Source organism: Protopterus annectens, chromosome 5.part0 (assembly GCF_019279795.1).
Source record: "Protopterus annectens isolate FY-2018-M chromosome 5.part0, PAN1.0, whole genome shotgun sequence".
NCBI classification, from domain to species: Eukaryota; Metazoa; Chordata; order Ceratodontiformes; family Protopteridae; genus Protopterus; species Protopterus annectens.
The window spans coordinates 932,761,806-932,785,797 of NC_056735.1; positions in this window are offsets into that span (position 1 = coordinate 932,761,806).

The following is a 23,992-nucleotide window of genomic DNA, read 5'->3' on the forward strand; positions in this document are numbered from 1 at the left end:
TATCAAGTTTAAAGAGTACTTTGTTGTTGGTAGGGGGATGTAAAATAGTGAGGCATGAGATGGAGTTTTGTTTGGTTAGTGATGACAGAATTTTCAAAGTGGAGGTTGAATTGAGTTGCTGTATTATCTGAGTATTTAGAGGTTATGGTAGGTTGGGGGGATCAAGAGATGCCAACGACTATTTTGGTGGGCATTTTGCAGGTTTGTAAAATATTCTTTCTTGTCATAAAGTATTTAAGTATTTTTTTTTGTGCAATTTCTGAAATATCTATAATCCTGTATGGTTAACTGAATTTTATTTGTTGCATATGTTTTCCAGGCCTGATTTCTATTTAATAGTAGTTACTTAGTAGTCTTTGTTAGCCAGGGTGCTGGAATGGATTTGACTCTTTTGTTTCTGAGTGGGGCCTGCTTATTTAGGATGGTCAGAAGATATGATTAAAATCAGTAACTGCTTCATCTACTGGTAATGTTTTAGGCAGTTTCAGTCATATTGCTTTAGAGTTGTTATAAAATGTTCAGGGTTGAAATTCTGCCGATTATGGATTTGTTTGCATGCTACTTGTTTCTGAATGTTCAGCCACTGTCTGATAGTGTAGGTAGGTAGATGGTCACTAATACTGTCTGATAGGGTTCCATTGCAATTGATGTTGTGGGCTTATTTGAAAGAATCCCGTCTAGTGTGGCTTCTTTGCTAGATGATTTGTGGGTCCTGGTAGTAATGTTTAACAGTTGTAAGAATGTTCCAGTGGCACTGATGCTGTGGGACCTATTTGAAAGAATCCAATCTCGTGTGGTTTCTTTGCTAGATGTTTTGCGTGCCCTGGTAGTGATGTTTAATAGTTGTGAGAATCTGAATAAGTTTAGGTCAGGTGAGGTATTTGTTATTTGTTTCCAGTCGATGTTTACATCACCTAATAATATGGTCTCTTTTTCATATTGTGATACAGCCACTGTAGAACTTCTTCAATTCTAGCTAGATTGTTTCCAGGGTAAATGTATAGTCCTACTATGCAGATGGATTTACTGTTATTGAGGTTGAGATAGGTAATGACAATTTCACTGCTTTGAAATTGTGGGGTAGTTTGAGGATTTTGGATTACTTCTAGGGTGTTTTTAAAAAATATTGCTACACCACCCTTCTTTTTGTTAGTCTGTCTAACCTGATTATGTTATATCTATACCCATAGGGAAGTATTTGATTGCTAGTTATTTATGGCTTTAGCAAGGTTTCATTAGCTATAGGTATGTTGGGGTTATAGTGCAAGAGGGTTGTGTGGGGTGCTTTATTGTTAAACTTCTTATTTTATTTGATTGCAATAGGAATGACCAGGTCTAAGCACTTATCTATGTGGGAATAGAATTCCTTTGCCTAAGTAGACGTTGTGTTCAATGTTGGTTCTGGTGATAGCTACAAGTGAATTTGGATAGCTCTTCATACAGTTTGATGACATTTTTCCATTTGAAAGCCTTGCATTCAGAATAATTGACTGAAGAGGTTTTAGAGATTTTGGAAGAGAAGGTTACAAGTTTATGATCAGACTTAACCAGGGATGAAGCCAAATGGTAGTCTGTGGAAAATGGAGCTATATGTCAAGGCAATTGAATGTTTATAGGTTGTTTTCTCTAGTATAAGGTGGACAATTCATGTTAAAAGAGACTATTTAACATGATTCCAGCAGTGTGAACATTGGTTATAGAGAATTGTCACTGCTGAAGTGACATCATAACCCCATATGCAAAAATGGAAAAATGGGAAAAAAGGGGTTGTGGATGGATGAATGCATGGATGGTTTTAGGGACATTTCAGATGGTCTCATGCAAACCAGAACAAACACATGTAGTTTTTTTCCTATAATAAACAAAGCAATAGTGTTAGTGTATGATGGGTATATAAAATGGTTTACTATCATAATGCGGAATGGAACATCATCAAATCCAATTTCCTCAAAATCCAAACACCGAATGCTGAAAATGCCAAACACTGATATTCTGGAATGCAAAATCTCACCCCCTTCCCGACCCATGATAGCGCTTGTTTCTAGGTCCAAAGCGGTAGGAAATGACGTTTGATGTTTTTTCTGCTATAGCAAAATTCAACATTGTGGTTTTTGTAGACACCAGTCGATTATATGTTGAAAAGAGAAGTGTGATTCAACATTTTGATAGTACAACTGTAAAACACTAAGCTTTTATTAATGGTATAAAATGTGACATTGTCATCAGGTATTAATAGTGGCAAAACATTTTTAGTACCAGTAAATATTTGCGAACTACAAAATAGTCACAGATCAAGCAAATAAGAACAGGGGGAAGTGTTTGTAACTTACATTTTACAAGAAGAAATAAGTGTTGCATTTTGTGTACAACTTCACCTTTCATAAAGGGCCATGTTTCTTTAATATAGATGCCTTAAGTTCATAGCATTTTCTTTCCCTTGAATCAAGGTCATTAGCAAGGTCATGGTGTTATGTAACTTCAAACTTGTTTTATTGCATGACAGGGATTTACTGAAATACTTCAAACTGAGCATGATTATGAAGTAAAGCAGGCAGCAGCTGAGACATTATTAGAAAATTAGTTTTAGACTCCCTCTCCAGAACATCATGGTACTCTTCTATGAGACTTTAAGACAAAAACAATCTTTTGCTTTTTAGATACAAGTATACAACAGCTGGACCCATCAGACCAATAAATTATTTGGATGATTGCTAAGCATTAGAACAGTTCATTTACTTTTATTTTTCTTGTGTGAATAAGTCAGGCGTTTTGGTTTCATTTATAACCAAAATAATGATCACTGTGTAGACTGTTACAAGGATTAAACTGGGCATCACCTGAAAAGTGATTACAGTTAGTGTGGCTCTGAAAATGTGTATATGTTCCATTTCTGCTATGCAGCAGTGAGAGGGCAAATTGCAGAAGCCAATAAAGTCACTGTAAATGAACACAAGGAAAAGCAAGGGCAGGCGTTTCTTATTTTGCATATTATTTTACAGATTTCTGAGACTCCTCTTCCTGCAATCAAAAGCAAAACAATCCCCCTCATAGCTGACTCCATGGTGTTGAAACAGCAAAACATAACTAGGTAGCAACAATCTCATTTGTTGATCTATGAAGCTTGAACTCGACTGTGAATGACAAACAAATAAAAATGTACAAGCAGCTACCAGTCTAGCTTTCTGTTTTTCTAGGCAATTTTTGCCCTGCAGATCTCAGCGAAAGAATTGTTTTTCTTCTGGGATTAAAGCTTTGAAAACAGTTTGCTGGCATTAACCCTTGTAGTGTACTGTTGTCAACCTGAAATTGCTACATACAGTGGGTTCTTTGTCCTCCTGGCTACAACACTATTATTCAAAGATGAAATTCTGCAGTCTAATAATGCTTTGCCTTGCACTGACCTATCTGTCTAAGAATGGCTGTCCAGTTTATCCGAAATACTCCCACATTTCACAGAATAAATCCTGGTTATGGTACAGGGGACAGCTGGAGAAATTCAGGATGGAAAGTAGCAGCCAGTGAAATATTAACATGATGTTCTGTACCTCACTGATTTGTGACACACTATTTTGCCAAAAATTGGGCTTATGTAATTAAAAATATGCTTAGACGCCATGGCTATTTATGGCTAGGTGTACTAGAAGATAATGAACTGTAATGCACAATAAAATGAGTGCAGAAAGGATAAACAACTTGCAGCTAAGCACAACGTTTTTATGTTTTGCATATCCACTGGCATGGACGCTTGAGCATAAAAATATTACACAATGCAATATTTTTAAGTCAACAGGTCATGAGAAAGATATTTCTTCACTGAGTAACCTTTCAGCTTTGTAAGTTAATGAAGCTACATGAGTACTCCATTTGGGAGCCCTCTTTCTGAATTAGTTATCATCAGTTAGCAAATCTGAGGAACATAGTCAAAAAACAACCACTCAGCTGTAGCCAAAACCTGAACTCAAGTACTCAGTTGCAGCAAATTTTTTTATTCCACATGCAAGTATAAAAAATCAGATAGAAAACACAGTCAAGCGCTTTCGTCATCCAAGACTTCATCACAAGCTAACAGCTCCCAAATCTGAGGAACATGCTTTCTGACCTGGATCTGTGCTCTTCACCTGCAGACATGGACCCTGGCGCACACACACACACACACACACACACACACACACACACACACACACACACACACACACACACACACACACACACAAGAAATGTGCATACGTCTATGTCAATATCTGTATGTATATATATATATATATATATATATATATATATATATATATTTTTTTTTTTTCCTTTAAAGATCTATATGACCCAACATAACGTTTACTAGTGTCTACATAGCCTGCACAAATGTAAACTGCATCTGCCAACACAAAAGTATCTCAAAGTGGTGGCATTATATCAGCACTCATTGGTCCGTGAACTGTACATTTTATAGCCCCCCAAAACATCAGCATAATCTCTATTGTATGTAATACAAATCTGATGTTCACGTAATTAGAGATGTGTCACTTTTTTTGCCATTGAACAAGAACATTAAAAGCAAATGGTAAGTTATGCAGTCATATGATATTGGTAAATATTAGATCAAGATGAAAATAGTTTGTATAATAGACAATCTTTCTGCAGGAGTGAGAAAATATTGGATATTTACCAACAGAAAACACCCTTAGGTTAATAGCTGCTTCAGTAATACCTGCTCTATCAATTATTACAAAGGAATGATCTTCATCACCATTAGTCATATTAAGCCCACTGTTTTCATTGCTTATTACATTCGCAAGCATACAGTTCTCATCTAGATGGCTTTGTATGTCCATAGCTTGAGCCATGGTGTCAGTAATGTTATTCAGTCCTTCCACGTTCAGTTTTGACTTCTTTCTTTTCATTTGCCACTTGTTTCTTTTTTTTCTACATTCTCTTTTGGAAAAATGCTGCCTTTTTCTGTAGACTGAAGGTTTTCTGGTAAAATAATGTTACCATTCCATGTAATCTGCGTGTTACATGACAAAGCAGTGTCCTTCTAAATATATATTCTCTTTGCTTCATAAACATTAATCAGTTTATTTTTCTTCTCTGTTATTTGTTGTGAACTTCATTCTTTTTTCTTTTCTTATTTTTTCTGTATGCTGTGAATCCTCAGATTGCCGAATACAAGTATCCGGAATTTGAAAGTTGTTAGTAGTATTATCTTGTTGAATAGGGCTGGGTGATCTTTACGGACAATATACACTTCGCTTCCTAAATCTGTTCTATTTGTTCTTTGCCTAATATTATTTAGCTCATCAGTCTAGTCATTAATATAAGTAGCAACAGTTCACCAAGCTGTGCCAATTGCACAAGTACAATTGTCAACATTAAGTGAAGATTTACTAATAATAATGGCTAAGAAAATCATAATCCTTTTAAATATACATAGCCTTTAGTACACTGTACAAGATATTCAAATAGAAATACAGAAAAAAGCACCCAGATGTGAAAAAAATTCACAATACAAAAAAATAGGATCACAAAGGGGGGATATAAAACAGAAGGTTCGTAAAGTAGAAGTTAAAAATAGCAGCGGAAGTTATGGAATACCTGTGAAGTGAAAGATTTAGTCTAAAAACTCTAATACAGTTTGTCACAGCATGATGGAACAATGAGTCCCCTAAGCAAGGAAAACATGAGAAGAGGGAGACATCTAAAGAAGAAATATGGACATGGAAAGAAAAAGAGATTTAATATGGTGCAACATTTATGTAAAGGTGAAAGAAAAATTAATCAATGCAAAAAAGCACCACCAAAGATTCTTGAATAGAAATATAGGCAAATACATCCAGATATGGAACATTTCAGAATATAAAACATAAGAAAATAAAGGGGGAAAGTACAACAGAGGATTAGTAATGCAGATGTAAAAGAAATACAAACTGAAGTTATAGATTACCTGCAAAGTGAAGGATGTAGTGTAGAAAAATTTAAGTCTAATAACATTATAACATGATAGAATAATGAATCCGCAAATTAAGAAACCAGTGGAGTGGAAAACATCTGATCAGTTGCCATATGAAGATACTTTGGAGTCTTCAGTAGGAAACTGGTACAAAAGTTCAGCTGGAGTTGCACAGGAAGGGAACAAACAGGAAACCGTGGCAACTCTGACACATTCAATGTCATGGAGTGATAGGCCAGTGAATACCCATATGAAAGAGCAATGGATGACACAGGGTGAATCTGAGGAGAATATGTCACAGGAAGAAGTTCTGGAACTTTCTGTAAAATGCCAACAGGAAAAGAAAAACAAATAGTGTGCCCTTGTTTTAGAAGAAAAGGATCCAAGGGAAGAGTTAGTTGATTTAATAGTGATGGATAGACATATTAAGATGAATGAAAGAAATAGATTACAGAAAGTAAATAAGACCCCAAATGTTAGAAGTTTGATAAAACAAATGAACACAGTAATCAAGGCTATTCACAGAAATTCTTGTGATATAAAAGAAGCAAATGTGATATGCTACTGTGCAGCTAAATTAATAACACATAAAGTCTTACCACAAAAATACAGGGGAATAAGGGAAATGAAGGGGAGAAATCAAATGGCAACATGGAAGTCTATAAAGTATAAAGCAATTAAGATAAGAAGTATCACTGTTAGACTACAGAAAAAGGGAAGAGAGCAACAAAAATACTCAGAAAGATAAATGTGATAAACGCAATGCTCAGTATCAGGACAGACCAGGATCTATCGTATATTAATACAAAAAAATAAACTAAAGATAGACAGAAAAGCTTAGAAGATTTGCAGATAAATATAAAGGAAAAGTACAAAATAAGCAATTTATTGATGAACCAAAAGGTTTTATAGAGAATAGGGAAACAAGTTAAAAGGAAAAGAAGCACCACCAAAAAGGAAAAATAAACAAAGAAATATCTACGAAGATCCTGAGGAACATAACAAAGATGCTGAATGGATAGAAGAAGTAAAAGAAAGAATAAGAAGTTGAAATGTACAGGATATGAAATGGGATGAAGTAAATGTCAGATAAATTGAAAGTTAAGAAAAGCTCCTAATTGAAAAACCCCAGGCCCGGAAGCAGTACCTAACTTCTGGCTACAAGTATTAACATATTTACATGAAGATTTTACCATAAATAAGAACTATTTATATGCGCACCCAGAACAGACACCATCCTGGCTAACAACAGGAAACATGATACTCCTCCTTAAGAGTGAAGCTGCAAGATATTTTTTATAAATTATAGACCAATAAATTGCTTTCCAACAATGTATAAACTATATTATACAATGGAATTAATGCAAACAGAGTTTATAGTCATTTAGTAGAAAGAAAGTCATATGGAACAAAGGATCATTTGTTGCTATATAAAGTCATAATGGAGAAGTTTAAATAGGGCAAGAATGGAACTGAAAGCACAACTGCAAGTGGTCAAAACTTTCTCAGATGAAACAAGGATGTCACTTGGTCTTGAAAAATGTACAAAATCAACCTTTAAATCAGGAAAGCTGCAGCACCAAGAAAATATGCCTCGAACAGAAATATGATATAAATGAACTTGAGCAAGATGGAGTATTTAAATATTTGGGAATTGATGAAGGATCAACAATAAAACATGAAAAATGTCAATAAAACTTAGTAAGAAATATTTTAGAAGATTAAAATTAATACTGAAAGTAGCTCTAACATCTAGGAAAATAGTCCAAGCTATAAACCAATTTGCTCTTCCTGTTCTAACTTACAGTTTTGGGATGATTGACTCTCCCTAAAAGGTATTAGATCAGTTGAACAGGCAAACAAGAAAAACTCTTCATGTTTAATAAATGACTTATAAAAATTAATCTATACCAAAATTATATATTTCCCATTCTGAAAGAGGTATGGGCCTCCTCAAAATTGATTACACGTATAGATCAGTAATTGTAGAACTGCATACATATTTGATGACCTCACAAGATCCAAACATAGCGAAAGTTTCAAAACATGAGGAGAACGAGTCAAAGAAGACGTCCCTGCTTAGTTTAGCGGAAGCATATCGGTGTCAATCGGGAATGGAAAGGTAGATAAAATTCAAGTAGCAAATGAAGGTACAAAAAACAAAAAAAAAAGAATATAACGTTAAGGATCAGATGAGAAGCCAAGAAATGTGGAAAATACATAAAAATAGTTGCAAGTACAGAACACTCCTGGAACAACCTCATGTTGATCAGAATGTAATGCAGGAATGGTTAAGGAGAGGTGAATTTAATCCAAAAGACAAAAGGTTAATATTGGCAGCTCAGGATAGTAGACTATGTACATGTTGGTTTACAAATCCCATTGAACATGTCAGAGAAACAGACTTATGCAGGTTTCGTAAATCAGAATTGGAAACAGTCACATATCTTGATGCTGGGTGTGATACACTAATGACAGAAGGACTGTATACTGAAAGGCATAATAATGTAGCAAGACTGTTGCACTGGGGATTGTGCGAACATAATATTGAAGTAGATGAGAAGCACTGAAAACATCAGCCACAAAGCATGATAGGAAATGATGAAGTTTATATCACATGGGATCACTCATTATCAACAGTTCAAAAAATAGATGCAAGAAAACCAGATATAGTAGTTCAGGAGAAGAAGACGAAAGTAACATTGATCATTGAAATTGCTATACACAGTGATTACAGTGTCTTATGTACAGAGAGACATAACATCATAAAATACCAGGATTTGCAGGCAGAAACAAGGGCAATATGGATGAAGGATACCCAGACAATTCCAATAGTAGTAGGATCAATGGGTCTCATAAAACGATTTACAGTTGTATTTAGATATTTTACCAATACATGTAACTCAATATGAATTGCAGAATTAGTAGATTTTGGGTACATTCCGAGTGCTGCGAAGAGCACTTTTGGCTGTCATCAAAGACTGAAACAATACTAATTTCATGAACTTTAATTATACTTTGACTTAGAAACAGGGTCCATTCCCATCATGGTATTAGAAACCCAAAAGTCTAGGAGAAATTAAAAATGCAAAATACTTGTGCTTTATCAAATCATAATGACATACTCATTTAATGAAGCCATTTTCAGTTGCAAATGGATAAAGAATTCAGGCAACTGCACAGTCAGTCGCAAACCAACAGAGGATTGTTTAGATAAGCTTTGGAGCTACAGATGTTTAATAAGGACCATTTGTTCCTATAGATATGTGTGTGCTATCCCCTCTGCAGACTATGCTGTATTTCACACAGTTACTTGATCCAACACAAATGGAGGTGGTAGCATACTTCACACTGGCATTTAAAACATGCCATAACACTGAGCAGAGAGTCACATTATCAGCACCAAATGCAGAGGGCATTTGTGCCCACAGTATATCTTGCTATGTTGCATACATAGATAAATGGCCAGCACAGAGAGTTCCTGTAGTGCAGTGGGTGTTGATTCCCAAAAGATGCCATGTAGTAGTGTACATATAGTTATATAACCAGCACTAATTGTGAAATCAGCACAGTTAAAGATAGTGCCCACAGAATGCCATGCTGTATATCATATACAGCACTAACTGAGGTTATGATACACTGAGCAATGGCATCTAAAATGTGCCATGCAGAACTGTGCTGTCATATGTCCCCAGTAAGGGAAATAGTGCAGAGGTTACTGATGTCCAAAATATTCTATGATTTAATGTGTGCAAACTCTAAGAGCCAGTATTAATGGGGACTATGATGTGAAACAACATGATATGTATTCTAGAACCCACTATTGCTATTGGACCATCCATCAATAACATGATGCACTCATTGTGTCAGTCCCAAAGTGTGTGAGCCCTGGAATTTTTGCTATTGCTTCTCAATTTGTAATCCAAATGTAAATAATTGTTAGTCTGCAACAGGTGCCAGCAGTGGGTACTGAAACTACCTGTAAATGTATACATGTTGTAAAGGTAGGAGAAGATCCACAGAGCAATGAGAATCAATCAGGGACATTGTTCCCTTCCTATCAGATCACTATATTTTTATGACTCTTCTGTGCCATATATCTAGTGCCATTCACTATGCTGGGTTGCTTCACTAAACCCACTCACATCGAAACTCACATCTCCATGTCTTGCGTGCGGTTTGTCCAGTTTAGCATTACTGGTACAACTGCAAGTGAACCATAATCCCCTATGAATCATAATCCCCCAAATATCCTATGAAAGGGCATGAAATCTTGCAGGCATGAGTGATTCATTGCTGTCTATAAGCTTCCAATGTTTATCTATCACAAATGGCATGAGAGCATGGTGACCAGCATACTACTTTATGCACAGGAATGTGTGTCCATGCTAGTGTGTGTGGTGTGTGTGTGGTTTGTGTGTGTGTGTGTGTGTGTGTGTGTGTGTGTGTGTGTGTGTGTGTGTGTGTGTGTGTGTGTGTGTGTGTGTATCTGTGCTTTATATATAACACAGAAGGTCTTTGGCTAATGAAGTTCACAGATGACTGCAAACTAGGAGCCATAATCAAAACTCCTAACGATGTGGACATCCTATAAAAGGGCCTCACTGAGACAGATGCCTGGTGTCAAAGCCATGGCCTCAAGCTCAATGCTAAAAAGTGCATTGTCATCCCCTTTGGTAAAAACTCTGTACCCATGAACTACAACATAGGCGGTAGTATAATTAATTCCAAAAGTGTGATAAGAGACCTTGGGAAACAGGTGGACAGTAGTCTCTTCTTTGATAATCACATCACCACAGTAGTCAGGAAATCCTTCTACGAGGCACACCTCATCACAAAAGGTTTCTCATTCAGAAAAAAAGAGGTCATTGTTCCCTTCTACTCATCACTCATTAGACCCATTATAGAGTACAACACCCCTTTTGGTATGTACCTCACAAGACATCTACAGCAACTGGAAAGGCTGCAGAAATACCTCACAAAGATGATTACCAGCCTCAAACAGATGCCCTACGCAGACTGTCTCAAGAAACTCCACCTTTACTCCGTCACATACTGCCTACTCAGAGGTGATCTCTGCCTAACATACAAAGCTATATCAAACCCAGAGCTGTTGGACATGCTCCACTTAAAGAAATCCCAATCCCTCCAGGATACACGCTCTAGGGACATAAACCTCGTCACCACAATAAACAGAATATGCCGGAGGGATAGATTCCTGTCCCAGAGACTTCCCATACTCTGGAATAAACTACCTATCTATATCAAACAAAGCTACTCATTAGCACTCTTCAAGAAAAATCTTGATGATTGGATGGGGAATAGGAAATTCACCCCAGGGATCACTTCTGCGGCTATGCTCGACAGTGGCACAGGTAAATTATTTTCTTGGGTGGAAAAAGCCAGGGTACCTTTTTGGCTGGGCTTGTATAGGCCCCAGGGCTGATAGCCTGGTACCAACCAATGAACCTATATATATATATATATATATATATATATATATATATATATATATATATATATATAGGATCTCTATGGAATACCAAAATTCCACAATCCCAAGACTCTAAATCCCGAGGACCAGAATCACGAGATTGCAGAATCTTGAACATTAAAAAAAAAGGAACACATCCAGCAAACTATTCTAACCTGTATGCAGGGGGCAAGCCCCCCCCTGCACCCTCCACACCCCCTACATACAGATATAGATAGATATAGATAGATACACTTATAGATATATAGATATTTACACATATATCCATACGCACACACCCACATGCTGCACTGTGACTGAGTATACAATATACAAGGTATCAGTCATGCAGTATGATAAACTTGAACAAGCTCTCACTACCTCACATGGATTCACGTAGGCAGCATTACTAAATATGGATACACATCTGCTTTTTTGTGCTGAGGACTCAGATGTTGAACTTTATGATGTGTCTGCCATTTTGTCACATCCACAACTATGTATTCAGTGAAGTTAGCCATAAACCAAGACATGCATGGGCTACAAATACACACATGTACCCTCTGCACTCCACTCACTAGCCCTTACTATATTGCTTTATAAAATGCTGCAGCAAGGTCAATAACATATTGCCATAGTTATTAGACATGTCACATTGCTTATGCATATATACAGAACCTCAATTCTATCTCATTAGATGTTATGTGCAGGCTGCATTTGTCTGCTTTACAAAGTAACACAGAGTTAAGCTTTATTGTGCTATACTGTGAATGACAGTGTCATGTCCTCTAGATGCTAGAAGGTGTAGTTTTCTGCGGAGAACCAGGTCCTCATGCAAGCCATGTGGAATGATCTGGTGCTTGAGGTTAACAGGGGGGGTACCATTGGCCTGAGATGGTCACTGACATTATGCATGACATCAAACTACTGAGTATAAGAAGATGGTTATGGAATTTTCCAGCCATGGAGTACAAGCCAGGATGGACATTAGAACCCCTCGTTGTACAAGTATATATGTCATCCTTGGCAATGTAATGCATTACTACATCCAATAAGCATGTGTTGACATTCTAGAGATGCAGGTAAACAGAATTATGGTCAGCCATAGATACATTGCCAGGTATCTTTTACAAAAGATACAAAGAAGCTTAAAACAGAAAGTATTGATTAAGAGCAGCAAAGTACATATGGTTTAATTCACAAATTATTGAAAAAGATGAGCCTACATTGGGTAACCATGTATTTTGTGCACAGGAATGCTGGATCATGAAATGCTGTGTTCACGCTAATTCTGTGTTCAATTGTGGCAGGTTATATGGACCATCATTGGTGAACAGGTATAGATTTGACCCCCTTTGTACCATGCAGGGTTAATGAGACCATTGCTCAAGGTTGTCTCATTACCTCAGTATCATGTGATGCTTTGCTTGCAACTGGGTATGTTGGATAAACATATCTTGGTGGCACTGATGATGTGATTGGTTGGACACAGCAGGGCATGTAGCCATCAACTGTGGGAACAACTGTGGGAATAGCACCAGTGCATGCAACAGGATGCTATACCAACCAGAACATACAAAAGCTGTGGTGTCTGTGGATGACAACCACTTACAGCTATAGCTGCTGCTAATGTGCTGTCAAAGGTGAAGATCTGAAGGTGAAGTGCAGGAATGAGGTTATTGACTCTGGGTTATCTCTGATGATGTATCTTATGCACTAAGAAGGACATGAAGGTGATTTTGCTGTGGTAGAGTGAACAAATATGACCGTGAATGTCATATTGCTGTTGCAGACTGGCAAGGAAGCTAGCTTTCCACAGCAACTGAAGTTTAACTACAGACTATGGAGATAAAAACATGCACTGTATCCACCCTGCAGGAGGTTGGGTGGAACACAGGTCACTTATCAGATGATGTCAGTGCATAGCATATCTTGTTGGATAATCTTGTGTTCCATAAGAAGGTGACTGTGATACAGTAGATGGAATCAGCAGCCTTACCTTATCACCATCTTGAGGTTCACAGTTTTATGGCTGTTCTGTTTTTTTTTTAGCAGATGCCTTCACTGGTGGCTGATGTTTGGTGCATAATGTGCATGCTGCAAGATAATACTGTGACTAACTTCCTCACCAGTTTCTGCTTCAGAGTTTACATTACCACTGAGTGATATGTCTTCTCTGTGGTCATAGGGGCATTCAAAAGTAACTTTAACTCTTGTCTTATGCATATGAGCTAAGATAACTAGCTTACTACCCAGTCCTTACCTCATAAAGTTAACAGATTACTGTTAGGCATGACTGCATCATGCCATGGGAGCTCCTATGCTATTGTAGTTAATGTTGCGTCTGCAGTTGTGTTGCTCTGGAAGATGCTTCTCATGTGGAATATCACAGTCTTGGTGTGTAGCTGAACAATGAGTATGATGTGTCATGGCTGCTATGTGCTGGATGGCAGCTTGACGTAGAAGAGTTATTTATTTATATAAAACTGAATTGAAAGGACAATAATTTTTAGTTATTAAAGACATTTAATCTTTTATACTCTTGATTTCTCATGACACAGGTGATGTATAGGCTTGCAATATGTTCTTGAAAGACAACAGCTATTCTGTTAAAAATTTTAGATGTATTCATGAATGCACTGATTTGGTATCAAGGCACAACAACACTTTCAATGAATAATAGGTTTAGCGATAAGAGCAACTTTAAACCCAATTTTGGAATTTTGTTTTGCAAATCTGGCCATGAGTCATTGGGAAAGTGAATTTGTGTGTACCAGTTAGTATTACAGTAATATTATTTTTATGTTTGTTTCATAGATGACATTTTTTTATCATGAGATAGCACCTATCAAGAATCAGAGGGGTTTGTTTGTCAATATCATCTCACCTTCTACTTTTTTTTCAATTTAAGTACACATTTTATTTATTTATTTATTTATTTTACATTTGTTTACCAGGAAAGTCTGACTGGACAAGCTGTCCTTTTTCATTGGAGGCCCAGGGAGAAAAGCTTCACATTAATACATACAGAAAGTATACAGAGCTAGATTGGTGGAGCAATGATAGAACATATATACATAATGAAAAATGAATTGATTAACTGTGTACAAAGATATAGACCAGACAGTACAACATTTTTCATCTTGTCAGTACAACATTTTTATAAGTATGAATAGATTCACAATACACTGTATTTACAATGCATTGTCTTTACAGTACTACAGCCAGATTTTGATATGTTGAGAAACAAAGTAAAAGTACAGAGGTTATAAAATTTACAGTAGATATATATTACAATTCCTTGGGAGGCCTGCTGATTAAAGATATGTTTTCTTATCTGGGTTTAGTACAAGAACATATCCATGTGTTAGTTAAATGTGGTTTAAGGATCTTTTTGAATTTTGTTCTGCTGGAGGTACTTTTTTTATGTTAAAGGGCAGAGAACTCCAGAATTTGCTTTGTAGTTAGAGAAGAGGAATTCTCCAGCTTTGTTGTTAGCTTTAGATATCTTTAATAATGATTTGTTAATGGAACACAAGATACGACTGGTAGAGTAGGGTTGGAGGAGGTTAAGAAGGGTAGGAGTTTTTCCTGGTTGATAGAGTAATTGATGAGCCATGGTCAGTTGGCTGTAAGCTAGGAGACTGGGCAGTTCTACCCAAGTGAGTTGTTTTATTGCTATTGCTAGCAGTGATGTGATCTATAAGCAGATTCTGTAGCAAACTTTGCAATTTTATTGTAACGGGTATCAAGTTTGATTAAATCTGATTTCTTTAGGTTAGTGTATATGGGAGATGCATAGAGGAGGGTAGAGACAGAGTGAGTTCTAACAATGGTGGCTTTTGTGTTGTTTGTTAGGAATTTTTATGTCTATATAGTAACCCGTTTTTTTTTTCTGTACTTTCTTTATTGACGGGGCTATGTGAATGTCAAATTCCATATTGCTGTCTATTATTACACCAAGAAGTTTAGTATTCGGTACAAGAGAAATAATTCTATTAGTTGATGATGAGATATTGAAGGATGGGGGTGAGGGTCAGTGACTCTTTTGGGTTGAAAAAGCATATGAGCTGAGCATTAGCTAGCCAAGTTTCTACTGCAGAGAAGGATTATTGTTTTGTAAGTTGAATTTCTATGAGTGTGGGAGTAGCACATATTAGAGTTGAGTCGTTTGTGTACTGGACAACAGATGCATGCAGTTAGAAGTCTGAAGATTGTTAGTAAATAGTGTGAAGAAGAGAGAACCTTGGATAGAACCCTGTGGAACTCCCAGAGTGACTGACTGAAGAGGAAAGAGATTTTGTTGCTATTTGCTGTCATCTGGCCAGATAATCCTGGAACCATGCTATAGCAGAGCGGCTGAGTTTAAGATATGAAAGAGCTGTTATGAGTTTGTTATGAGTGACAGTATTAAAAGCTTTGGATAGATCAAGAAAGATAGAGCATACTAGTTTGCCATCATTTATGTTCTGATTACCAGTGTTAGTAGATGGCATCAGGACAGTAGATGTGCTATGTTTTGGTCAGAATCAATACTGAGTGCTTAGATGGCATCAGGACAGTAGATGTGCTATGTTTTGGTCAGAATCAATGCTGAGTGCTAGATAGAAATTTATTAGCTGGGAGATAGTTTAGTAATTGAGAGTGAATGCATCTCTGTAAAATTTTGGATAAAGGTGATAAGATCCTATGGGATGGTAGTTGGATAGATATGTTGTGTTACCGCCTTTATGCAATGGGATAATATGTGATATTTTCCAAATTGCTGGCACTTTTTGTTTGGAGATGGATCTATTAATAAGCATGGATAGAGGATAGGAGATGGCTTCAGCGGAGATTTTGAGATACTCTGCAGGCAATTGATCAGCTGCTAGGGTTGTTGGCTTAAGCTTTTTTTATCATTTATGTAGGGACAGGTTGGAAGGAAAAGGTATTGCTATACTGATTTGATGTTAAGTGGGGTGGTGGAGGTGAAGAGCAGTTGTTATTTGTAAGGGTTAAGATGATTTTGGGAAATATTTATTAAACTGCATGCTGTCTTTAGTATTGGTTGATGGGGAGGGGGTACTAGCTTGCCTTGATTGTACAATTTTTTTTATATTGCAGACAATTAAAAAAACAATGGCTTAGCAATGGTAGAACTCACAAGACACAGGCACAGAAAGAATTGTGTTTGAAATGATTGTATTTTTGAATTAATTTTTTTAAACGTATAGATTTATTGATATTAGTTTGTGGTTGGTTGAGCTGTGTCTTGAGATTTTGGCAAACTGTTATTTAATTGTGCCTTTTATTCTGTCTGGTATGACACTGAAAAAGGATTGTTTGTCTGAAAGCGTTGTGTTATATTTTAATAAAGAGTTTTAGCATTGCTAATCAGTTGTTTTTTCTTGTATTACTGCTGTGCTTTAAAGGCTGTAGCTTTATCATGGTTTTTCTTTTTTGTTTTTTATTGCAGACCAAATATTTGAGGACTATTTTGATGTTTTGCTTGGCTAGCACTATAAATGTTTATTTTATCTTGTCTAATTTGTTATTTGGATTTGTTTCTTAATTCTAGGCAAGCCTGTTTATATGCAGAGGTTTTGCTAGTATGCCACATTTCTCAAGGTTTATCTTTCATTTTCAGTACTGATCTTGTTTCCTTGGTTAACCAAGGTGCAAAGTTGGATTTTATTCTTATAGTCGGTGGAAGAGAAAGATAGTCCAGGATGCTAAGGAAAGTGGAATTAAAAAAACTATGGCTTTACCTAGAGGGGAGTACTTGAGTGGTGGCCAATTAAAGCATTTTGGGGTAGATATGAAGGCTTTGGGGGGAAATTTTCTTCTATTATGTATTTAGTGGTGAGTATTGAGTTTCAATGAATTTATACCATGTATTAGCAAATAGGTTGGTTGATGGTTGCTAAAGGTATCTAGGAGATGACCAGAGTGTAAAGAGAGAATGGGTAGACTAGGATCCAGTCCAGGATGGACTGACTCTTAGATATTTTGTCAGCCCTAGTAAGAAATTGAATTATTTGGGAGAAGCTATGAAGAATTATGTGATTAGTTGGCCTTTGAGAGTCACATGTGTACTAATCTACTGTATGTTGGAATCACCCATGATGATTGTTTCTTGTGGAAGGGTGGTTGATGCCCACTGGAGAATCTGTTCAACAGTGGAGAGGTTGTTACTAGGGGAACTGTAGGCACCAATTTAAGTGTTTTCTAGAGTTAATTATTAGCTTTGTAAACACTTCTGCATTTTTGAAGTCGGGTGCTTTGAGTAATTGGCACTAGACTGAGGTTATTTTTAAAAAGAATGGCTGTGCTGCCTCCTTTTTTTTTTTCTGTCTAACCTAAGGATATTATACCCTGGAGGTATAATTTCATTATTGCTGATATCTGGTTTTAGCCGTGTTTCTATTATTAAAGCAATATTGGTGAGTAAATAGCAACAGTTGCATGTGATTTATTGACTATTTATATGTTTTGTGTAATATTACTCTGTGGAATCTAGAGGTGATTGTGAGGACTTGAGAGACTATGATGAGTTGATACCTGGGCCTGGCTTTTAAAGGATGGGTATTTATTCTTGTAAAGTATGTAGACAATGATGGGTTATTTAGTTATGGGAGTGTTTGAAATATAATTTAGTAGTGGGATATTTATTTGGCTATATCCTAAGGTGCTAGTAGATGCTTAATGTGGGTTAGTGCGATTAGTTTGTGTAGAGACAATTTATAGGGAGAGTAGAGTTGAGTGCTTAAATTTAATTGAAATTGGAGTAGAGGAATGGTTGTGTGATTGGTTAATTAAGATTATGGGAGTGGTTAATTAAAATTAAATGTAGACATAGTGGGGGGTGGTAATTGGAGGTAGGGTAGGGGAGCGGAGTTAGCAAGAGTAAAAGGAGCAGGTTTAACCACAAGGCTGACCAGGCAGCATCAATAGAAAAGACAAACAGCTACAACAGTATACACTAGGTCAGTGCCCTTATGAGGTATTTTTATTTTCCATGCATTTTAAAAAATTGAACTCATATAAGGCAGATATGGGTTTCCTAGCAATTGTTTAGAGCTGTGTGAAATAAAAAAGCAATGGAGGAAAAGCAAATAGCTTATGGCTAAGGAAGGACAGTAACTGAGCTAAAAGAGTCTGAGTAATGTGCATACCACTAGCTAGAGATGCAGATTATTTATACACGCAGAAGCCACAGTAGTGAGCAAAAATAAGTACACTGCAGGCACTTAGGATGTGATGGATATTGTAAATATGATGCTGGAGCCATGATAGGTGAGAAAGTCCAGGTAGCCATTTCAGTGGGGGAGAAATGCTCATAGTGCAGTGTACTGGGGACTGTAGGCATTTAGGATTTGGTTGATCTTGTAAATGCAAGGGAACCACATGATTTAACTATATCATCTATTGACAATGTCATATTGAAAAAACAGGATGAGTCTTAATTCATTACTGCAAGCAATAACTTTAAAATAGCTCATGAAATATATCTGTGTTGTTTAAAACTGAAAGATATAATAAGAGAAATGATTTGGTTTCTCCAAATAAGCAATTGCATGGAAGCTATGCTACATTGTTGCTTGATGTATCAGTCCAATATAATGATTAGAATCTGTACCAGTAAGCAATATGACAAATGGAAATTATGAACAAGTCAGATGTTATCCTTACCACTGCAGTCATGGTCTAACATAAGCAAACACTGATATAGTTGTAGGTTAATTAGAGAATAGGAGAATATATATTCCTGATAATTGATGACTTTACCAGATTACTAGTTATATAACCCTTTTATCAACCTAAGTGACAAATTAAATATTCATAAATGATGGATTATTTTTACTAAATATTCATCACAAATAAAGTTACACTACACTCAGCAAGGAACACATCTGGACACATACAGAAGAAACATCACCACAGGAAGAGCAAATGTGAGACATGCATGAGGTGTGCACAAATTAAGGTATGGTAATATAGGTATGATATCATCATACAGATAACTAACATATGAAGTTAGCAGTCAAATATCCAGTACCACAAATCTCTATGTCCATTCAATGTATGCAATTATATCAGCACAAAAACAAACAATAAAGCAGGAGTTTTACACTAACATAGATGCATCACTCAGAGTATTGTGTGAGGTGCAACACTGTGGTACAATACGGTAAACAGCATAGAAGAGCATGAATAATTACAGACATACAAAGGACCAACCAGAATGGGAAAACAAAGTCTCACATCCCGTGCCAGACATGAAATGTCACGTATAAAGCAATACTTTGATGCACAGGATATTGCTGCAACATGACTCAGTTAGAGTTAAGAATATGTTCAGTCAGGCGAGCATCAAAGACTGTGACTACATAGCAGACATGGAACATGCAGGAATCAGTGAGATATGAGAAGGCACACATGGGAACTTTAGATCAGCATGGGGATACAAAATGGAAATAGATCAACAGAAGTACGGTGAGTATAGGGGGGTATTCTTCATGTGAAGTACCATATTACAATGCCTTAAGTAACAGAGGTATCCACACAGAGACATACCTGTTCATGTAGGAATGGCAGACAGCAAGAAAATGTGTACTGCAGCAATTAGTGCTGGATGGCTATGATAACATGCTGTTAACCATATAAATATGTGCTATATGTCAACTAGAAAGAGATGCAGAGAAGCATGGAGATTGTCACACAGAGCATTGCTCTTTTCTGTACTACTTGTCATTTTTCCTTTACCTGTGTTGTATGGTGTATATGTGTGATGTCTGTGTACCTCACCTATCTTTTATGTGTATTTCTGACCTTGGTCTGTCATGTCATATCATATTTGTATATGTTTGCACCTACTCTTTACTCACCTCCTCTTTCCATGTCTTTTCCATTGTTTCCATTTCCTTATATTCTAACATAAAATGGGGAAAATTCCCAACCAAAAATATACCCATGCCACTCTGACTCCCACTGACCTTCCTATTCCATTATACCTCTTATGCACCCCTCTTCTTCACCCTCAACCCACATTTGCTTTTCTACTACCCCATGTCCTAGGGTGTTTTCCTTACTTGTGTTCCCCACAAATATCCCACACCCATTGTTAGCTACTGTTAGCCATGGTGAGGTGACGTGATTGCCTTTCACCATACTTAATATAATTTTATTAGAAATTTTGTGGGTTAGTTTGAATTCCACAAACTGAAAGTGGTATATTAATATATGTCCATCTATGGATTACAGGAATATCTGTGTATGCAAATATTTGTCATTTTCAGACATAATGTTTGATGCACATTTATTAATTTACATGTATTAATGTAATTTCCATTGGGCTTGTATAAATTCTGTAGATGTGCATTGGTGATGCACATACAATACTTCATGAACTTTTCCTAGAATACATATCTGACATGACTGATTGTGGTTGCGCTGACATCACTGTTATGTCTGCCTTGTGCTGAGGTATTCTCCATAGCGTTGGGCATATTTGCAAATTACTTGGCTATTCATAGTTCTTGCTAAAACATGGTTTGCTCTCTGCAAACTCTATGGAATCTGAACTATTGTGTTAGTAGAAAATACCACATAATCTTGTGCATCAGCTATTTGCTAAAAAAAATAAAGTTCTACATTATATGGAAACCCTGGGAAATGGGTGAGTTTTATACTGCAGTGAATTTTATTTGGTTTTGCCTTTGGCAATTTTTTTTAATTCTACAAAGCACTGAACTGAATTCAGTACTGTCTGATCAGTAAATAAAAATCTGTGCAAATTGTATAAGACACAGGAGTACAGAATTATTACTAAAGAATTGGTATCCTTACAATATTATTTATCCTATAGCCTATAATGAGGTTTACTCCTTCAATTTAAGTGGGCATTTGCTTTAGTTACAGGGTAGCATGAAAAGAAAGTTCTTAGCTGCTTTCAGACCACAAGACTTGTAACAAGAAGTTGTGTGAGATAAATTTGCTTTACCCAAAGCACCACTGGCATTTTGAGAAGCTGACGTGAAAGTAAGCTGAAGTTTTTAGAAGTTTAATCCCTCTAAAAGGAAATAAGGATCATTTAGTGCTGAGTAAAGCAAGGAAAAAATGCTGATTTTTAAGAAGTTAAAACCTCTGACATGGTGTTTATTTTTAAGCAAAGCAAAAAACTGGTGTTACTTCTAAAAAGGTAAACCCTCCAACATGCAATAGGAGTTCCATTGCTGTATAAGGCAAGAAAGAGATACAATTTTTGCAACTAAACCCCCTCAAAGTGAAAAGGAGGTTCACTGCTATATAAGACACAAAGAAAACTGTTTGCTTGAGAAGAGTCAATAACTGCAGATCAAGATTTACTTTGCAACCATTTAGTAATAAGAAACACATGACTGATATTGGATCATACAAATAATAATAACTAATAATAACCAAGATAACATATTAACCATTGAACCATAAATATAACTAAATATATCATTCAGATGGTTGGCATACCAAAGCTGGTTCTGGCCCTGTATCATACCAGCCAGGTGTGTAACCCATTCCCCTCAGATACCTCACAACCCACCAAGGTTGGTGGATTACAAGTTCCCCCTTGCCGACTTGCTTTTATACATCCTGCCTCGCAGGTCCTTCCAACCTGTCACTAAACACTAGAGGCCACTGAACTAAAAGGAGAGAGAAGGTCCTTCCAACCTGTCACTAAGCACTAGAGGCCACTGAACTAAATGGAGAGAGAATTCCAAAGGATGGTTGACTCTTGAACCAACTTCTCCTACACCAATATAAAACATGCTTGGATAATGTACTATGCCATCAGGAGCTTGCAAGCCAATGCTGGGATGGTAGGACGGATATGATGAACCTACACTAAAGTGAAGACAGCCTTCAGCTGGGAATGAGTTTAAAAGCTTACCTCCTTCTAAGCAAATTTGGTCCAGCTGCCCAGACTGGTCTGTCTTGGTCCTCATTTGCCATATCAGAATATAATCTCTTGTTAGGATCACATCTTCCCAGCAAAACTTCATTCTTAATGCTCTCTTATAAAGCCATGTAAACAACGTGACCCAACAAATGAAAGAATAGTAGTCCATTGAAGTATAGCAACAGCCAATAATGATGTGCCTCAAAAGTGGGAGGCCAAAAGTCTTTATAGGGTCTTGAAATTTTCCCCTAATGTTTTCCCAGCCTTTAGTTAACCTACCAAGCAGCTAGTGTCATAAAATATTTGCAAGACACACAGAGTGGGCTAACCATCCCAAAGCTACCAAGTGTATGTGTTAATGTGCTGGGTACTTCCTTTAATAAACATCTTTGAACTATACATTCAGTCAAAACTGGTAAGGACCAATTTTCACCAAGGGAGGATAGATTCATATAAAATTTATAAATGCTTGCAGCAAAGATGAATTAGCCGTTTTTAGTATTTGGAGCCCATAACTTGGCTATAATGGTACTGACTAACCTTCTCCAGTCAGCCAAGTTTCATGTGGAATCTCTGACCTGATAGGTTCTCCCTCTGGAGCCAGTTGCTGGAATCTGGTGAACTGGATCCAGGATAAACTTTCAACAATAACATTATCCTTCCCTGGAATGTAGTCTCTTGAAAAAAGTTAAATTGATTTCTAAACTTAACAGGACCAACAACCTTATTACTATATGGACCGACATGGACTTTGAAGATCTTTTATTAATAACCAAACCACATCTTGGTTGTCTGAGTAAAATATTAGCCTCTTGTTAGCAATGTGATCTTGCCAAATCAAAATGGCAACCTAAATGGGAAGGATTTCTAAAAAAATGTCCTGCTTCCAGTCATCTGGCCAACAGGAGTGCCATTTTTTAGCCAGCCACCTCAGTTGGAAGAAACCACCCATTCTGGACCATGCCATTGCATCCAAGAACAGCATCTCATCCAAGGTAATCCATCATTACTGCCATAACATGGCCTCACTGTAGGGATTAAAAAAGGTCTGAGAAGCCCTGAGGATTTCTTTAATCCTATTCATAATATGTACCCAGCACTGTTTACTTTTCTAGCATTATAGTAAATTTGATAGGTATCTAAGAAAGGATATGCCAGAGAAAAATGGTCCTACAAGCAAAATTAAGAAGTCCATGCAGCCTCATGACTTCTTTGACTTTAACCTAGCCTATGTTGAGGAAATTATCAGTAGTAATCCTAGCCTACGTTGAGGAAATTATCAGTAGTAATACTAAGGCACTGCAGCTTGTCAGCATGAAGCCTAAAGGAGATAGATGGTACATCAGTCACTAAGCCTAGAAACGCAATGGTTTAGCTGGGACCCTCTAGCTTATGTGGAGCCAAGGGCCCTCCCAAGTCCTGGCATAAATTCAAGAATACCTTTATGCTCAGTTTTGTACCCTCCTCCCCATTTCTGATAATCATTAAGCCATTCAGGCAAGGGAATTCATCCTTCCCAGGACCTTTTGCTGTCAGCATCTGTATTGAGACATGCTGAACATTTCAAAAACTGAGCAGGCTAGGGAGAAACACACAGACATTGCTCTGTCAAAGAAGAATGTCCCTTCAGAGCAAAAACCTAAGAGGGGTCAATCAA